Raw genomic sequence first — 21370 nt, forward strand, 5'->3', positions numbered from 1 at the left:
GTTGAACATTTCTGTGAGGTAGATACTATTTACATATAATGTGAAAACTTCCATATGATTAAGATCAGTGTCTTGTAAGTACTTTACAATGAATCTTAGTTGATCAATTAGAAAAATAAATATTATGGGTCCTTAAGAAATCGACTAGTGTCATTGGAAATAATCTGAGAATCTTTCATAGAAGCCTTAAGCTTCAAATGAATGTAGAGACAGGATACCACCATTTATAACAAATATTATGAACAAAGACACAGAAGCAGTAATGTGGGTGGTTTGTTTGGAGGATAGCAAGGAAGTTTCTTTTTAGGGAGCAGTAATGGTTATTGTTGAATATATACGATATATATTAAAAAGATGATTGAAGAGTTTGTTCCATAAATTTATAATTTAAATAAGCAGCCAATATTTTTGTATGTGTGACATACTTCTTAATCTTCTTTTTTGCTTATTAGCCAATACTTATTTAAGTTCAGGTGGTATATATTTTCTAAAGAGCTCTTCTAGTGAGTGGAGAATATTCAAATAGGTTGTTTCTGCATTAGTGGTTTGGGGATGTCCGTAGAATGTGGGGCATTAGGGTCATACAGATTTGCATTTGATCTAGCTCATCCCCTATTACCGATTAATCATAGATTATTTGATTTCTAGGTCTCTCATGTGCAAAGGAGGACACAATAATATATAATCCACAGAGTCATTTTGACAATTAAGTCAGATAATTCATTTAAAGGCATAAAGCAAAAATGCAATAAATCATTAATTCCCATGCTAATTTTTGTAATGCTATTGATAATACAGAACTGTTTTAAATTTTTTCTTTCCTGTGGTTCAGTATGAAATAGATTGGGGAGGGGCATCTGACTCAGTCAGTTATGCATCCAACTGTTGATTTCAGCTCAGATCATGATCTCACAGTTCATGAGACCAAGCCCTGCATCAGACTCTGTGCTGACAGGCTGACAGCATGGAGCTTGGGATTCTCTCTCTACCTCTCTCTCTACATACATAGAGATACACGTTATTCTCTCTCAAAGCAAATAAATAAACTTAAAATACATTGTGGAGAAAAGCACAGCATTCAGGAAATAGAGTTTAGTGTGCTTATTAAACCACTAAACTGGAAACCACTAAGTGGAAATATACAATGCATTTTTAACAAGATGTGCCTACTGTATAAGTCAAATTGAAATTAATGACTTTGAAGTTATCAGCATATAGACAGCAATCAAAACCATCATTGGAAATAATATCTCATAGTAAATGTATTTAAACTGAGACAATGGGTTTAGGACAGAAGTCTCAGAAAATTTAAGCTTAAAAGCAAGGTAAAGAAAAGACTACAAAGGTTACAAAGGTTTCTAAGACTTAAAAACCAGAAGATGGTTCCATGAAATCCCAAGGAACTGCATTATATCCATCAGCTATTGCCCAATAATTCTGCAAAACAAACATTCCAAAATTATAACAAGTTCCTTTTTTTTTTTTTTTTTTTTTTTGATCACAAGTTCACAGCTTGGGCCAGATATGCTTCAGGGTGAGTGTGCTTGGCTCCCAGCTTTGTATTGACTTCATGTCTGCTCACATGTTTCCACATTCTCCTTGGACGAGCAAGTTCTCAGCATATGTGCTTCTCACAGCAGATAACAGAGTATAAGAACTAAGCCAAACTACAGATGCATAATGTCCGCTTAGTTCACACCCACTACTATGCCACTGGGCAGAGCAAGTCACATGACTGGGCACAACACCAATGGGTGTGGTCATATGCTTAACTACAGTGGGAATGAAAGAAAAACGAAAATGTCTTAACAATAAATCCAAACTACCAAACTATTTTAGCAAGAAGGGAAATTCAAGAGTGTAGCATCTGCCAAAGGGTCTAGTAGGTACTATGTGAAAGGTACCCACAGGATTTAGGAACTAAGAGGTATGTGAGTGACCTTATAAAGCACAGTTGTACTGAAATGTCTGGTATAAGAACCAGGTTTCAGAGATTAGAGAATAAATTGAAGGTAAGGAATGGTAAAGTGAGGGGCACCTGTGTGGCTGAGTCAGTTGAGCATCTGACTCTTGATTTTGACTCAGGTCATGCTCCCAAGGTCGTGGGATTGAGCCTCATGCTGGGTTCTGCACTGGGCATGGAGCCTGCTTAAGATTCTCTCTCCCTCTCCCTTAGGCCCTCTCCCCAAACTCTCTTAAAAAAAAAAAGGTAAACTGAACATAGATGGAAGTTCGAAGAAATTTGGCAGTGGGACAGAAAAGGGAAAAATAAATACAGCAGCTTGTGGGAGGCAAGAGTTCAAGGAAGGATTCTGTTTGTTTAATTTTTGTCTGCATGGTTTCTAAGATGAAAGAGAATTAGGCATGCTTAAATGCTGACATCAGGAAACTAGTAGAGAGGTCAAGGTTGAAGATTAAAGAAAGAGGTAATAATGGATACAATGACAACACTAAAAAAGTGGGCAGATGCAATCCTGAACTAGGAAGAGAAAAACATGTAGACAGAAATTGACTTTCCTCTTTCATTACAATGAATTGGAAGAAGGGAAGGAGAATGTTGCTGTAGCTTAGGTCATATATTTAGAAACTACAGACTAGTAATTCTAAAATAAGAAAGAGAACAAAATGAAGTTTAAGAAGTAGCTAGAAAAGTTAGTAGAAAAACAAAACTGAAAGTTTGAACATAGGGAAAAATTAGGGAGCTGAGTAGGAAAAAAATTGGAATTTCTGGGGAGAAAGCATATAACTACAAGAGCAAATATTTTCTCGTGCTGTACAAAATTGAGATCCAGAATACAAGTAGAGGTATTGGAATTAGGAAAGAGAAAAGATCACTCTCTCTGAGGTTTAAAGGACAGAAGTAGGGATACAGACATGTTGAGTGAAGCCATATTTAATTTACTAAGGCATTTCACTTGACACTGATATTTTTAGTAACATATATATTAGTGTCATCTTCCAAAATATGTTCCAGAAGAGTTGGAGAGGAAGGCTGGTTTAAAATTCAAAAACAGAAATAAATAGGTTATGTGTGAATTACGCTAAGAAATCTAATAAATAAATAAATAAATAAATAAATAAATAAATAAATAAATAAAATAGTTGCTGAATCCAGCAAGATGGTCTCCTTACCTACATATTAGCAAAAACCTAAAAGAAATTCCTTTGTTCTTCAGTATTCTTTTCAAAAACAGAAGGCAATATGAATAAACATGATTTGTGGCAACATCTGTAGCATTGTTTCTCAGTTTCTTTTTAAGAAGTATTTAATTGGCTAGCAGTCATCATAGTCATACCACCTTAGATCAGACAATAGCCAATGGAAATTTTTCAGTATATTATCAGAAAGCAATAATTAATAGAAAATGTGAATAGAGAATCTTAGTGATACAGTTTGATTTCTAATATAAAAGCATATCTGTGAGTAATATGTTATTTCTCTCAAATATAAAACCAAATAAATGGAAGAAAAATGTAAACTTCAAATTAGACACAAAATTCTAGTACATAAAACAATTTACAGTGGAAAAATATACGCAGAAATAAAAAGCCACTGGGGAAATTCATATTATAAAATAATGCATCAATTTTATTAATATTTATATAAGAATTAGAGCAAGTTATCTTTGCTCTGAGTTTGTAAATAAATTATTCATTTTTCCCAACCACCTTAAGAACTTGGCAAAGTACAACATCTTATTTTAATATTCTTAGCAATCCAGAAACCATCCCTCCAAAGGTCACCCAGGAAACTAAAGATTCCTTAATATTGCTCCCTCTTTACACTTCTTTCCTCCTCCTACTCCAGTTAGGCACTTGTTTTCGAGACCAATCATTCATCCATGCTTATTATCAAAAAGGAGAAAGAAAAAGAAAGAAAGAAAGAAAGAAAGAAAGAAAGAAAGAAAGAAAGAAAGAAAGAAAGAAAGAGAAAAGAAAAAAGAAAAGAAAAGAAAGGCCAAGCACAACAGAAGACCCAAAGATTAAATTATTTTATGCATCAAAATAGGTTAGTATTTAACATGAAAGAATAGGATGCCCTGGTTGGCTAGTGATACTTGTAGTAAGTCATCTTTCGATACCAACAAAAAAGATAATAAAAAGGAAAGAGGAAGGGGGGAAAGCAGTGAACTGAGTGATAAAAAGAAATAATGGCTCTGGCAACGTGGTGATCCTTAATGTATTTAAAAGCAATTTTTTTGGGTTTAGTCTGAGCTGCTGCTGTAAGTGTGTGTGTGTGTGTGTGTGTGTGTGTGTGTGTGTGTGTGTGCGCGCGCGCGCGCATGCTTGCGCGTGTGTTTATATGTATGTATTATTAGGCTATGAGCATCGGCTCCATCTAGGCTGACTGAATTTTTTCTTAAGTTTTTATTTCTTTATATTGAGAGGGGAGGAGGGGCAGAAAGAAATCTCAGGCAGGCTCTGCACTGTCAGCACAGAGCCAGACCCGGGCTGGAACACAGGCCCACAAGAAATGCTGTTAAAAATGCAGATTTCTGGGTCATATTTCAGATCTACTGAACCAGACTCTGTATTGATGGAGGTCAGGAACATCATTTTTAACAAATAATATCAGGTAATTCTTATAAATTGCCAAGTCTGAGAGCCACTGCCCCATTGTATATCACTTGTAGAACAATTGTAGGATTTTAACTGTATTTACCAACATGAAGAAAGTAGTGTGAGCACCTGCTATTACACTGATGGTTTCCCTCTTGTATTTTCATAATATGGAATATTTTTACAATAGAACATTTCTAAAATATCTTATTTGTTTACTAAAATAAAAAAGACATATGGAGACTTGAATATCCCTAAATGTACACTCTAGTAAAGAAAGGCAGACATAGGTATAAATATGAATAATGAAGGGACTATTCTAGAAGTTTGTAAGAGGTACACTGGGGACATAAACACAGGAGGTGCTAATATAACTGGAAGAAGTCAGGCTAGGAGAAACTTCCTGAATGGGGTGGCACAGAGTAATCTGAAAGGTGAGAAGATGCCTGCTAGATATACAATGCAGACACAAGCAAAACTTTCTACCTCATTATAAAGCATTGATGATACTTTAAAAAAAAACAGATGTTGCTTTTGCTCAGAATTCTGTCTGAAGTCCATTATTAAAGAAATATTGAAGAAAACAATGATCTGCTATCAATTAAATAATTCTCCATTACTATCCATTATCCACAGCATTTGTCCCATCTCAAACATGAGCGAGTCTGGGAAACGTGAACAGATACGCATTTGTCAGCTGAACCGAACAACCATGGCAATAATGAAGCAGAAATAATAAATCAAGATTCAAATGGTAGTATCAGATCAAAGAACATTGCAACCAATTGTGAAGGAAAATATTCTCTGACTGAAACAAAATCCCCTTGGGGAAAGGCTTCCTTAAATTTTCATTCTCTAATGAATCAACTAATGGGCAATAACTGGCTTTGAAAAGTACATTAGAAAACTTCTGGACATTCAAACAGTGACCAGTATCGTCGGTATACCTCAGGATGACACTTACCTGAACAACATCAGCATTCAAAGGAGACAGAAAGTAAAAAAAAAAAATAAGAAATTATGTACAATCACTAAACATCAGATATTTGTTGTGACTTCTCAATATATTATTTTAGCAGGGTATCAGAAAGTATAAATATTTTTCATTGCAAGTATAAGCTTTTCACATGTTAAGCAGTGATTCTTTAAGTTCATTTTACCAGGACTAATAAGTTCATTTAGGTCAGTAGTAATGGCAATTTTTCCTCTTTACAGCTATCCACCTTACCACCATAAAAATAAAGAAGGAAAAATGTTTCAGTCCAGTGATATCAGACACAGGGAGCATTTTATAGAAACCCTCTGTTTCAAATATCTCTAAAGATCTCACTACTACTAGAAATCTTTCTTTAGTGATTTAGGCATGTAATAAATGCCCATTTTATATGCCTCTGTAACAAATATTATTATATGCAAACAGGAAACCATATGTGTTTCAAATAAGCATGGTGGCGTTCTGGTGCTCTCAGCCATGGCTGGGGATGAAATCCAAAGTCCTGTACACCTGTGGATGTCTATGGCTCTTAAAAAGATAGGTATCTCTTAGCAGAAATCTAGCTCTTAAAGACGCTATGAAAAACATTAAGATGAAAATATATGACTTAGTACATTTACTAAATTTTTCTGTAATTACTCAAAGGGCATTTTCATAAACTTATAAAAACAAGATGAAGTAAAAAATGAAATTATGATTAGAGTTTATCAAAAGAGACAATTTAGAGACTACAGGCCAGCCAATTTTGGAGCAAGACTTCTTATTGAGAATTGTGTAGATATGCTGCTTCAAATCTGGAGTAAATTTCCTTAACATTTTTGAAATTACAAAGTCCTCTATTAACTAATATCTTTCTTTTACTTTATTAAATCCTCAAAGAACATTTTAAGATATTAAACCACTGTCTTATGCAACCATTGCTCCTAGGCTAAAATACAAAGAACGTTCTTTAAAAGAACTATTTTCCATTCTTCAGCCATGTATCTAGCCACTGTACAGTTCATACTCTATCATATATAAGATTTCTTTCAGTTATTTGAATCAGTCATGCTCTACTAAATGCCCCTGACATAAACCATTCACCTAACACACTGATTCTCCTTGCATTAAAGCACTCATCACAGTTTGGGGTTATCTTTTTATCTATTTTTCCCACTTAGCTTAGAACACTTTTGAAGGCAAGGAAAAGTCTGACTTATTCATTACTATTTCCAGGCTCCAGTGCAATGTCTACCACAGAGTAGATCTGTATTTCTGAACTCATTCTCATTCTCTCTCTCTCTCTCTCTCTCTCTCTCCCTTTTATTCCCTCCCTTATGAATACAATGTAGAACAAATGATGAAAAAAATTATTATTCACTTTGTTTCTTTGCATTTCTAGCAGAAGGACCTGCTTTGTAGATTATTCAGGGGAGAGAGATCCTTTGCCTCATCTGAAAGCTGATGTTTTTGTTTTCCTTGAAGAACAAGCAACTTTGAGAGGGTCATAAATAGTTAAGTGAAAGACAAGAGGCACCTGCCTAACTAAGATGATTACCTAAATCAAACCTAGAAAACAATCAGACAGAAAATACTGCAAACATACTTTCATATCTATTCCCCTCACTTTACAAAATGAAGTCACTCAGGATTACAGAAGTTGAGTACATTTCCCAAGAATACATACATACTCAGTACCAGAATATTGACTTAAATCTATGTCTATTGAATAGCTAGTATTACAGTCTTTCCTGCATGAGCAAACATATCATATATTATCTTGAAAGTCTATGACCCTAAAATGACAATGAAAGCAAGGGAATTTCTCAGTTCTTGAATTTTATGAAAACAACATAGGATCCATTTGAACTGAAATGTTCTACAAGTCTAATAACATTAAAATATTTTTATGCATAAAATAATAAAACTTGATCTATAGCAAAAAATGTTATGCTTATGATGTCATCAGCACATAATTATGCTTCTCTAATATAATTTCTTTATTTAAAGCTTAATTTGGCAAGACAAAATCTTCTACAAGTGTTTGAAAGATTGACAAGACTCAACACTGAAGACAAGATGCAAAAGCAAACATTCTTATTCCTGTTACTAGGATTATAAATTAGTACAATCTCTTTAAAAGACCATTTTGAAATAGTGATAATGTGTAAAAGATGCATCTCTTGCCAGCAATTTCACTGTAGAAATGTATCTTAGAGAAATAGTTCCAGGAATATACAGAAGCACATGTAGAACAATGTTGCACATTCTTAAAAGAAAGAAAATTGGAAATAACCCAAAGAGCCAATCATGGGACATCAACAAATTAGGTTCCATGCTATGGGGTACTTGGCAATGCTAAAAGGAATGTGTTAGTACTATAAGGTAAGGAAATAAAAGTTGACCAAGATTTTTAAAAAGCAACAGAACAGTTTATATAGTATGATGCAATTTTGATAGTAGTATATTTAAAATTATAGTCTATGCATAAAAATATTTATTTTAAATATATATTTATATATAATGTCAATAATAGCTCTGTGGTTGGACTTAAATGAATGGAAAGAGTCGTCATTAAAATGTTTATAGCTATTGAAAAATAGTAAAAAATTATTTTCAAAAATACTATCGAATATATTTGAAAGTTTTGATGGATAAATTCCTAGAAAAAAATCTTATCAAAAAAAGATTAAGTAATAATTAGGAAATATATATAAACTCATAACTCCTAAGACAATTGATTATTTCATTTAAAATTGTGCCACACACAAAAAAATCCAGGACCAAATGGCTTCACCAGTGGATTCTATAAAATATTTAAGAAAGAAATTAACATGTATCATCCAGAATCTTAGCAAATAAAAAGAGGCAATATATTCCAACTCATTTTATGAGTTCAACCAACATAAACTTAAGACTAAACTGTAACCAAATAATATTACAAAAATTGAAAAACAAATAGCTAAAAAAAATCCTAAGCAAAACATCATCAACCCTAATCCACCAATATACATAATGGGTAATAAACAGATCATGAATGAGTCAAATTTATTCCAGAAATCCGGGTTTAACATTTGAAAATCAATCAATATAATCCACTGCAATAACTTAGCATAAGAGAAAAATCATATGGTCATCTAAATAATTTAAAATTATTAATTTTTTTAAAAAATCTTAACAAATAGAAATAGGGGGGAACTTCCTTAACCTGATAAAGGTTTTCCAGAAAAATCTAATACTTAATGGTGAAGTTTGGAGGAATTTTCTTATGATATCAGGAATGAGACAAAGATAAGTTATCACTACTTTTACTCAACATTGCACTAGAGATCCTAGGCAGTACAAAAAGGGAAAATTTTAATAAGTTATAAAGAATGGATCAAAAGAAATAAACTCATTATTCTCAAATGATACAACTGAAAATCTAGAAAAATAAAAGGAATCAACAGAGAAATTAACATTGATAAGTGAGCTTTACAAGTCTATAAAAGGTCAACATATAAAATTTGAAATTTGGAAATTATAGTGCTTATGATGGCATAAAAAATCAAACACCTAGGAACAGATACAACAAAAGATGTGCAAGGCTTTCACACTGAAAAATTTAAACATCATTTAAAGAGTTTTTAAAGATCTTAAAAAAGCGCTATATATATATATATATATATATATATATATACATACACACACAGATATATATATATAAGCCATGATAATAAATTAAAAGACTTGAGTTTTTAAATATGTCAATTACACTCAAATTGATTTCTAGATTAAGTGCCATCCTAGTGAAATTCCAACAAGGATTTTGTAGAAATTGATAAGCAAAATTTCAAATTTATATAGCAAGGCAAAGAGTTGGTAACAGTCAAGACAAACTTAAAGGATTAGCAAGCTAGAGAACTACTCTAGCAAATATTAAGACATAATTTAAATCTATTCATTACGACTGTGACTATGGCCACAATGATAGACAAATAATCCAGTGAAACAGAATAGCAGGTCCAAGAACAGATCTGCCCATACATGGTACACTTGATTTAAAACAGAGGTAGTAGCATTGCCAAACAGTGGGGAAAGGACAGCCTTTTCAGTAAATGCCCCTGATGACTTCTGAATCCATAGAAGTAAGAAAGCAAAAGTCAAACCACACACAAAAATGAATTCCAGATGAAATGTATAACAATATAGTGTCTGGAACACAATACAAAAAAATCTCCGTAACTGATAGGAAAGATTTATTAAACAAGACCAAAATAATACTAATTCTGGACTACATTAGAGCTGAGAACAGCTGCTGATAAAAGATAACATTAAGAGTGGCAAAGCAAATCATAGAGTGGGAGAAGATATTTACAAACATTTTCTAAGGTCTCAAATTCAAAATATATAAGGAACCTCCTATGAATCAATACATAAAAGATAACTGAATAGCAAATTGGATAAAATTTCTGAATGACACTTCAAAAGAGCATATTCAAATGGCCAAAACACATAAAAAAGGTGTTAATTTATTAATAAAAAAATGCAAATTAAAACCACAATTAGGTATCCATTGCCACTAGGGTAGTTTAAGTTAAAAACACTATTAATAGCAAGTGTTGGTAAAGCTAAGCCACAACTTGAAATCTCATACACCACAGGCTCGACTTGGAAATTGGCTCAACCACTTGGGAAAAAGCAAACAATTTCTATGTAGCATTAGCCTATGAATCAGTAATTACGTATCACAAAACATGTACAATACAAATGTACATAGAAGAACTATTGGTAATAATACAAAACTGGAAACAACCCAGATGCCCAACAAGCAGAACAGATATGTACATTCTGAAGTATTCATTAGATGGAATTCTATTGAGCAAGAAAAATGAAGCACTGTTATATGCAGGAACATGGATATTTCTCACCCAAAAGGTTGAACAAAATAAATCTGATGCAAAAAAAAATTGCAGAATATATGATTCTGTTTATATTTATTTCAAAAACAGGCAAAAACTATTCTATGGTCTTGAAGTCAGAATAGAGTCTACCTTCGGGGAAGAGCAAGGTGGTAGTGATTGGGAGGGGCTGGAAGAGGCATTCTTGGGTGCAGACAAGGTTCTCCATCCTGAATGGAGTGTTGATTTCATGGGTAGAATTACTTTGTACTTCTCATTCAGCTCATTTAACTGACACTTCTCTGTATTTCTATTATTCTTTAGTTAAAAGGGTAAAACAAAACAAAACTATACAATACAATGTTTTATTTAAAGCAAAGGCCTTAGTTTCATTGCCATTCAACTTGTGCCTAAGCCAAAATTTAAAAACAACTTTTTTTAAAAAGCTGGGTTAATTTTCTAGTACCAAAAAGGAGTTGCTATGATCTTTAAAATAATATATTCTGGGGCGCCTGGGTGGCTAGGTCGATTGAGTGTCCAACTTCGGCTCAGACCATGATCTCAAGGTTCCTGAGTTTGAGCCCTGAGTCCAGCTCTGTGCTAACAGCTCAGAGCCTGGAGTCTGCTTTGGATTCTGTGTGTGTCTCTCTCTGTGCCCCGTCCCTGATCATGCTGTGTCTCTCTCTGCCTCAAAAATGAATGTGTTAAAAAATTTTTTAAATAACATATGCAAAAATATAGTCAATCAATCCAGTAGGTATTTTTAAAGGTTTTCAATTAAAATATAGTATATTTATTGCATAAAAATATTATGCCATGGGAATTTTTATCTGACATAAAATTATGTTATATTAAGCAAGTTGAGTCCCAAACTGGAATATTATAAATATCATTTGTAATATTTTAGCAGGCAATATTGTCTGTTATAGATAGCAAATCTGTAATTTCTGTAACCATGACAATTAAATACTATAAGATTAGATGCCTTAAGATAGCATTACTGTTTATGGTTCCTGGTGTTAGGAAGCAAAATTAAGGCAGAAATGCATAAATACTTCTGATGCATAGATCTAAGTTAAAATAACAAATTTTTAAAAAACACATTGCAATCACTTAATGTTTGGGAAACTGCCCCACGTAAATCACTATAGTAGAAGACCACTTTGTTTATATGATACCCATAAATAAAACATGTAATGTTATGAATGTTTTAGAATTCATATATTTAGAACGAACATATGTTCATTCTAAAATGTTTTAATCTCTTCTGTGGATACTAAGTTTATTTGAGATAGATATTGGTCACCTAAAATGGAGAAAATTTAAAATGTGACTCACAGAAAACTAAAATCGGATATCATGGAAACGCGTTAAGCCTAATAATAATTTAGCCTTAGGAGTTAAATAACTTGGGTGTAAATTCTAGCTTTTTAATATCTCTAATCTTTCTCATCTGAAGAATAGTAAAAATAATACACAAAATCCACTTACTGGATTGGTTAAGTTAGGAGAAATCACATTGAACACATTTAAAACAAAGCCCAACACTGAGTGAGTACTCAATAAATGGTTTTTGTCATCAATAATTGAGGTGAGACTACAGAGAACACATTGCTTACAAAAGCCAAATAGAAAAATCAGTCTCATATCTCAGTATTTTTAATTTTCAACCTAGGCTACTTCAATGCTCTAGGTAAGTATCCATCTATTTTTCATAAATGTCTTTTTCAATACTTTCATTAATTCTGAAAAACATAATTGACTCACTAGATTCTCCAAGCTTATATATAATGCATGCTAAACCAAACTGAAAATGTGAATACTGTATACTTAATTCTGGAAAAGGAGTGAAGAAATGGGCAAAAAACATGAATAGACACTTTTCCAAAGAAGACATCCAGATGGCTAAGAGACACATGAAAAGATGCTCAACATCACTCATCAGCAGGGAAATACAAATCAAAACCACACTGAGATACCACCTCACACCAGTCAGAGAGGCTAAAATTAACAACTAAGGAAACAACAGATGCTAGCAAGGATGTGGAGAAATGGGAACCCTCTTGGACTGTTAGTGGGAATACAAACTGGTGCAGCCACTCTGGAAAACAGTGTGGAGTTTCCTCAAAAAATTAAAAATAGAACTACCCTATGACCCAGCAACAGCACTAGTAGGAATTTATCCAAAGGATACAGAAGTGCTGATTCATAGGGGCATTTGTACCCCAATGGTTATAACAATGCTTTCAACAATAGCCAAATTATGGAAAGAGCCTAAATGTCCATCAACTGATGAATGAATAAAGAAGATGTGATTTATATATACAATGGAATACTACTTGGCAATGAGAAAGAATGAAATCATGCCATTTGCAGCAACGTGGATGGAACTGGAGGGTATTATGCTAATTGAAATAAGTCAGAGAAAGACAGGTATCATATGTTTTCACTCATATGTGGAACTTAAACTTAACAGAAGACCATGGGAGAAGGGAAGGGGGAAAAATAGTTACAAACAGAGAGGGAGGGAGGCAAACCATAAGAGACTTTTAAATTCAAAGAACAAACTGAGGGTTGATGGTGGGGGACAGTGTAGAGGGGAATATGGGTGAGGGGCCTTGAGGAAGTGATGTGTTGGGATGAGCACTGGGTGTTGTATGTAAGCAATGAATCACAAGAATCTACCCCCAACACCAAGAGCACACTGTATACACTGTGTTAGCCAACTTGACAACAAATTATATTTTAAAAAAATACAATAAAGAAAACATGGAGATGATGGAAAAAAAGGAATATCTGGAAAAGGTATTTTAATAATTCTAGTAAAGAAGACATGTGTGAAGAGCATTGTACTTGTTGCCAGAAATAAAAAGAAATATGTACTGGGATGCCTGGGTGGCTCAGTCGGTTGAATGTCTGCCTCTGGCTCAGCTCATGATCTCACAGTTTATGAGTTTGGGCCCTGCGTCAGGCTCTGTGCTGACAGCTCGGAGCCTGGAGCCTGCTTCGGATTCTGTGTCTCCTTCTCTCTCTGCCCCTCCCCAACTTGTGTTCTATGTTTCTCAAAAAATAAATAAATGTAAAAAAAATTAAAAAAACAAAGAAATACATCCTGAAGTAAAAGAAAAAATAAAAAAAAAAGAAATACGTCCTGAAGTAAAAAAAAAAAAAAAAATTATAAATGTAATATGTACCCACACATAAACATATCTAGTCTAAATAATCAAATATACACAAGACTTTAAAATATTTTTGACACAATGTTCCTATCAGTAGGTTTCATCTCAGACATTAAAAACCAAAGTAAAAACTGTCTATAAATATTAGTGCAGTGAATTTTTACTGGATTGTTCCAGAGTCTCAGTATAATATCAGTGTCCCAGACGTGGGCAGAATGGTGGCTGGCATTGAGGAGAGATGTTTTGGCTAACCATGATACACCAAGCAAACAACTATAAGTAAGATGACCTTACTTCTTGTCCAGATTTGCCACTAGCTAACATGATTTTAGGCAAATTACTTATTTCTCTGAGCTTGTTTCCTTATCTGTAAGTCTGAATAATCATGCCTTTCCATCTAACTTTCAGAATTGTTGCAAAGGATAAACTGCAGTTATGAATGTAACCATGTTTTGTAAACTTCTGGAGATCACACCAATGGAAGGCCTCTTATTAAATGAAGAGAGGGGGATTCGTTTTGTCAATATTCGTTCCAATAAAACTAAATATATATGTACATTATCCATGCAACCACACATCTTTTATTCTTTTTAAAATGTAGATTTTAAAAGAGAGTTACCTACTGGTTTAGCATTTGGGAATTATTCAGTGTCTATGCAGTGTCCAAGGCATGAATCTTCATGTCAAAATTGCTTATTAAAGGACTCTTTTTAATGTATCTTGTATAAATCAACACAACCAGGAAATTAATTCTTGAAAAAAAAAAAAGGTGAAGTTTGACATAGCTTCTAGTTTTTAGTTGTTTGTTTCCAAGGTAGTGATACAAATCCTTTATTCATTGAAATCCTGAAAACAAGAATCTTAACCTTCCTTTATTCATTTCTTCAGAAAATATTTATTAAGTATCAACTATATGTCAGAGCCTTAACTAGACCTAAAAAAGGAAGAAGGCATGGTCTCTATCCTTTAGGGCTTACAGTGGGGACAATAGACATAAACAATCAGTTACAATTTAGTATAGTAAGTACTATGGTTGGGGTATCTACAGGTTGTTATGGAAGCACTAAATAAGGACCCCAAACTCAGCCTAGAAGTTCAGGAAGTCTTCCTAGAGAATGTGGCAGCTGACTTAAGCCTTGAAAATGTTAGGCAGATCAGTCACACTGCAGAAAGGAGACAGGTCATTTGTGGCAGAGAAGAGAGTATGGATAGGTAATGATGTTTGGGGAAAAAAGAGAAAACATGATGCATTAGGGGAAATGCAAACAGTTCAGTGTGACTGGCATTGTGGGACTGAAGATGGAAGAGACTAGAGTAATAAAGAAATGAACTTGGAGAATTAATCAGGGACCATTTAATACAGAACTTTAGGTGAAATGCAAAGGACTTTAGGCATGTTACTATCAGTAGAGGAGACACAGGATGGAATTGGTTTTAGAAAGATAACTGATGATGGTGTGGAGAATGTGCTTGAGAAGAAGACTAGAAGAGAGGGAGACTCACGTAAGGACCCTAAACTCTGAATATCCTCATTTCCTACATGGGAAAGAAAGATTTACAGAGATTAAGTAACTTGCCAAACATCACACCATTTGTAACTGGTTAAACTGACCTTCCTGCAAAGCTTTGCATAATTCTAATACATACGTTCTTTAAAGACCAAGGAAACTGCTTCTCATAAACGAATGTGACCAACTCTCAGTATTAGAGACTAGTAACAAATAAAACTGTAGGAAAACAATGACACAGGTCTACATCATCAAAATCAAGTACAGGAGTGAGCAATTATCCAGTGAATTAAGGACCATCTGGATAATCCTAGCAAAAGCAGATTTAGTGCCTGAGTCATTCAGATAATTGTGCAAACAATGTGCCTTGCTCTGGCTGAGTAACCTGGTCATTAATATCTTCCATAGTACGTTTTGCCCCGTGGCACTTCTGAAATGGACAACAGTAGCTCAGAAAGAATTAAGATACTATTCACTTCATGAGAAAGCCACATAAATAATAATGGGATCTTAATAGAGTGAGAGGGTATTTTATATGTCCCCAGGAGCCATTTCACACAGTGATATATACACGATATATGTAAGCCAAATCCCACTTCAAAGAATAAAACAAGCTCAGCCAATAGCACCCTCAAATGTGCGTTTTAATTTCAATTGTCAGAAGAAAGTTTTCTGAACATTAAGGCAATGAGAAATACTACTGCAAATAGACTTATAGGTTAAACTACAATAAGATTAAAAATTTCTATATGTCCAAAAACATAAAAGGTAAAAGGCAAAAAAAAAAAAAAAAACAGTAAGAAAAGTTTCACAGTATACAATTGATTCTTCTATGAAACAAGTTAAGAAAAACATAACCCAATAAAGTCAAATCAAATACACACATTAAGAAATACAAAGAGCCAATAAACATGAAAACATATCTCACAATCATCCAGAATCATAGAAACACAATTCAAAAGAATAACCAGATCCACAATTTCTACTATCAACGTAGTCACAATTTTTTAAACCACAATACCAAATGTTAATGAGAATCTTGCCCAATTAGTTGACACTGGGTATCAATTTGTGCATAAACTTTTCCCTGGAACAATTTAGCAACAAGCACTAGGAGTATGAAAATATTTACATGTCTGACCCAGTAATATCTGTGAAGTTATTATAAGGAAATGGTCAAAATTGCAAAGGTTAATGTATAATCATGTTCATTTCCTTTTTTTTTTAAATGTGTATTTATTTTTGAGAAAGAGGGAGAGAGAGACAGAGCATGAGGAGGGAAAGGGCAGTGAGAGAGAGGGAGACACAATCTGAAGGAAGCGCCAGGTTCTGAGCTACCAGCAGAGAGCGTGACAAGGGGCTCCAACCCCAGGAACCATGAGATCATGACCTGAGCCAAAGTTGGATGGTTAAACAACTAAGCCACCCAGGCACTCCCATGTTCATTTCTATAAATGTAAAAAACAGGAAACAATCTAAAGCCTCTATCTATAGAAAAGAATAGGTGGCAGCCATTAAAAAAATGTTTAGTAAAAATATTAAATAAAATAATGTTTATGGTATGATGTTAAGTGGGAAATAAAGCTAAATATAAAAATAAATATTCACTTGAATTCTAAAACTGTATGTTTAAAATACCTAGGTATATTCACAGAAATAAAATTGGAAGGTTCAGAGTAGATTTCTCTGCATGGTGGAATTTTCTTTCATTTTCAATTTTTCCTGAAAAAATCTGTATTTCTTTATAAAAGTGTTATTTAAGTGTCATATTAATAGGTATACTTTTGAATGCCATTTTATACACTACATTGTTCATACAACCATAACAAAATAATAATCTATCTTCCTCCTGCTACATTTCCAAAGTCACAAAACTGGTAAGTCCTATTCTCAGGATTTGAACCTAAGTGTCCTTGCTCCAAAGTTAGCACTATGGATATAAATATATGAAGTAAAGCACAGGAAAAGTTGCAAAGAAGAGCATAATCAATAACGAAAATTAAAATGTGTCAGTAATATGTGACATCTTAGATTGAAACAGAAAAACATACATTGGGAGATTTGAAAAATTGCCTCCTGTACTAATCCAAGGCATGCAATGACATATACACTGGTATTGGGAAAAATACATGATACAGATTGGAGATCAGAATAAAAATGGATAAATTAACTACTGAATAGATTGTGGGCACTTGGAGGTAGAGGAAGGAAGTCTGAAAAAAAAAACAATCACAAACCAGAAACCTGGAAAACTGTGGTATGCTTTGCTAAAAGCCAGTTGAAGGGTGATGACTATTGATGGGGGGAAAAAAAGTTTTTACTATGTATATTATCACAACTTTAAACAGTACTTCTACTAATGGCTATTATTTATGAGTAATGACTACAGCCAAGCCTTATTTTAAAAGTGTTGTGCGCATTATCTTATTTAATACTAAAAAAAAAAAAAATCCCACAAAAAAACTCTGAGGTAAGTGCTATTATAATCCCCAGTTGACTTACTGACATTCACTTATCTGCATAATGATATATAGATAGCAGAAGTAGGCTTCCTTCCAAAGCCTGCGTGCTTAGCTGCTAGGCTAGTAATTTGAAATGGCTAATGGAGGAGAGATGAGAAAAGAAATGCAGGAGAGAATTTTGTTCCCAATAAAATAAATTGCATCAACTGGGGGAATTCACTTGAAAACCTGAAGCAGGAAGAGGAGATAAGAGGAAGACAAAGAAAAGGTTAGAAAAAAAGTTAGAAAAAAATTATCACATCAGATCATTGGTGGTATCAAAAAGTAAAAGATCAATGAGGAGATGGAGAATATGGAAAATGGCAGTTCAGAGGGGAAGAAAAATGAACAGTACACCAGTAAAAGAAAATGAACATTGGACTTAATGAAGAGCTTACTGGTGACCTAGAATGGGTTCTTTGCTAGGATGTAAACTGTGGCCAATTTGTATATAAAAATGGATGGACATTGTTGATCTCTCTTTTAATAGAGATCTAACACTGCATGTTTTGTATAGAAAAGTATAAATCATCTGTTTCAACTTGGCCTCTAGTTTGTCTCACGGGGCACAGATTAGAGAAAATATATAGAATAACTTATACATAGCCATAACCCCTATTGGAGAATTCAATTATTTTGTGGAAGGATATAGAAATGTCTGATGTCATCCATTACTCCTTTTGAGAGAATAAAAAGCTAAGGGAAGTTTCCAAAAGTAGTTCTCAGCACACAGCCTTCCAATATATAGGATAAATATATTATCCCTAAATCATTGCTCCAAATCATTCCTTAGTATGATGTTTCCTCAACAAGAATCTTTGAGGCTACTTAGAACTGTGTTCAGTTTTGTGGAGTATACAAAAACATAGGTCATGGTCCTTTTCTGCAAAGTACTTCCTTGCCCAATTAGAAGACAAATCAGATATACGTAAATGGCTATGCAAATAAATAAATAAGACCGAGTGCCTGGATAACTGAATAACCTTGGCCTGTATTGTCACTGGTATAACATTGAGCAAATTTTGTTATCAATACCAAAAATCACAGGAAGCTGAGGTATTCTATTTGAAGGGAAACTGCTATGCAATATAATTCATAGTAGGTTGTTGAAATATTAGGGTTGAAATAGTGGAATTTCAGAAAGCTTTAGGCAAATCACAGGTGTCCTCTAAATCTTAGTTTTCTCATCCAGGAAAATGAAAAAGTTATCATCAGGATTAAATAATTTCAGGCAATGGGAAAAATAAATGCACATACATTTATAAAATAAAGTCCGTGTAGTGCAAATAGATATGAAAAAGCAGCACACATTTAAATATCAGATCCACAAGTAAAATCTGTACAAAGAAATAGATTTATACCAACTTCAAAGGTTCCAAAGGTCCCTTAGTTTTACCTCTTGCAAGGTGGGTGGATCTTTTTCCCCCAGTTCTCCAAATGCTGCTATCTGTAAGTTACCATCCAAATACATTTACAACCCAAAAAGGAAGGCAGGGCATATAGAAACCATTATGCTCTGATGAGTTTAATAAAATATCTTGGATATGATATGTATTTATTTCATATGTGTGTTACACTTCAGGTTGGTAAGGCTCATATGTACACTGTATAGCTGAAAAATTCAGGGAAATAGCACACTCTAAGGATGTATTCAAAATAATATCTGGAAATACTGATCTTCAGACATGTTACAGAAACATCATTTCATGCAGGGTTTCCTCAGTCTGAGCACATCTTCTCAGGCTTTTCCCCCAGTGGAGAATTTGATTCCCTTTTGCCCCTCCCACTCAGTGCTTCCAGATTGCTTCAGAAGGCCCAGGCAGCCTGCTCAGCAGCAGGCAAACGAGCTATATATAGCCCCACCTTGGAGATGTGCACACAGAAGCACACATGCAAATGCCCATGCTGTATTTGGCATGAATAAACGAGAGAAGGTTGCAGCTTTCCTCTCTCCTTCTTCCCCATCACCCCAATTTTTCAATAATTTTCAAAGCAGGGTGTCATCGCTTCCCTAGAGTGATGCAGCCTCTAATTTCCCTGCGATTCTTCTGCCTACTGTTTCCAGCAATCCGACTCCGGCAGGAACCGGCATTGGGCCAACACCTACTACCCAGATGCGGTCATCCAGGGAGGCTGCCTCGCAGCCGCGGGGAGCCCATCCGGGTACAATTACTTGAGTCTCTGGGAATCCCTGTGCATAAACCCATTTTTTAGAAACCAGGCTAGGAGGTGGGTCCCCATGGACATCGACAGACTAGAAGAGAGAGGCGAAGCTTTCCTGTCTCTCCCCTCCCTGGCCTGCAGTAAATAGGGGAGAAGGGCCCAGGTTTTCTCACTGGAGGCATAATTAATCGGTAAATGCCCTTAGAGTTGCGGGATTTCTTCCCCACCGCATCACTTCTTCACAGAGGAGCGGGGGAACAAACAAGTGCCTTCCTCCCCTCGGCGCAGTCATTCCCAGTTTTTGCAGGGATGTGCTAGTCTAGACGCAAGGGTCGAGAGGGAAAATCAGTGGGTGCGGACAGGCGTGGGGAGAAGGAGAAGCCCTTCCCGGTTTAGGAAGACCTGCGGGCTCCCGGCTGCTGACATCCAAACCCTCCCCTGCGGGTCGACATGGCTTTCCTAGGGCGCAACACCCGCCGCGGCGGCCAAAGCCTCCGGGAGGAAAGTTGACGAGACGCGGATGGGGGCTCGGTCCCCCCTCCCAGGGCACTGCTGCCCTGCCCCGCCCGTCACCGGGGCTCCCGCGCCCCTCCTTCCCAGCAGCACCCAGACGACCTCCATCCCAGTCCTTCCAGCCGTACTTCGCGACCAGAGCTGCGGCGACCACATCAATTTGGGGATGACGAGGGCGGGGCAGAGCTGGGGGAAGGGGAAGGCAGGAAACAGTAGCACGAAAATACGCATTCTTTTTCCGAGCTGCAAAGAAGGAAAAGTCCTGCCTCCTACCTGTTCTGTGCTCCTGCTCGCCTGGGCGCCGCGCGGCTGGACCATAACCTACAGGTTTCCCACTTCCGCTGCAAACACCTGGGAGCGCATCTCCGCACCCGGCGCCCCTCCTAGCCTCGGCGGAGCCCTGCCTAGCTACTTGACAGCAGAAGCCGGGCCTTTTAGAGCGGTCATTGGGGCCGCGGGGAAAGCGGGGCGGGCCCCGGAGAGAAACCCGCGCCTCTCATTGGGCAGGTGGGATGCCACTCTCACCCCAGACCAGGGTTTGCTGCGGACTGAGGTAGCTGCTAAGCCCAACTGCAAAGGGTCTCTGCAGTCCCTGGAACCAAACCCTGCTGCCAAAGGATCAAGGACCCCTCAGAGGAGGGACACTGGTTTGATGGCTTGTCATCTGAGGCCCCAAGAGGGAGGGAAGGGCCAGGCAGCACCAGACACCCAGCACTTTCCAGAGCTTCCCTGAAGGGACCATCTGCTCTGGGAAATTTGACAGGAGAAAATATCAGGAGCAGTGCCTTGATAGGGAAGCACGAACTTCAGTTAAGAATGGAGCAAAATACAAGAAATACGTATATTGACGTGAAAAAAAATCACAAGAAATAAAAAGACATGAGGGTTGTGTTTATCTCAAGTTTCCTTTTTTTTTTTTTTTTTTTTTTTTTTTTGCCTACATGTAACCCGGTAGTTTTTCCCGTGGAATAAAGGTTGAACTATTTCTTCTGTACTGCAGAGAGACTCCAAAATATTCCCTGGTGGGAACAGTGCTTTAAATGGGAAGACGCTGCAATAATAACCTCTCCTGAAAGACTAAAAGAGAGAAATT

At 35.7% G+C, this 21370-nt stretch overlaps 1 protein-coding gene across 5 annotated transcripts in view; it reads right to left on the reverse strand.

Annotated features, from left to right (window-relative positions):
- The window catches only part of CNTN1 (contactin 1), a 368487-nt gene extending 347786 nt beyond the window's left edge, over nucleotides 1–20701 (reverse strand). For 3 of the 5 annotated variants that reach the window (XM_086713642.1, XM_086713644.1, XM_086713643.1), the window contains exon 1: nucleotides 20551–20701. The gene's annotated coding sequence lies outside the window, so the exon portion shown is untranslated. The remainder of the gene's footprint in view (nucleotides 1–20550) is intronic. The other 2 variants (XM_086713645.1, XM_086713647.1) reach the window with 2 other exon arrangements.
- Nucleotides 20702–21370: the final 669 nt, after the last annotated feature.

The sequence above is a fragment of the Puma concolor genome, chromosome B4 (assembly GCF_028749965.1).
Source record: "Puma concolor isolate L17-30 chromosome B4, mPumCon1.1.hap2, whole genome shotgun sequence".
Taxonomy (NCBI): Eukaryota; Metazoa; Chordata; class Mammalia; order Carnivora; family Felidae; genus Puma; species Puma concolor.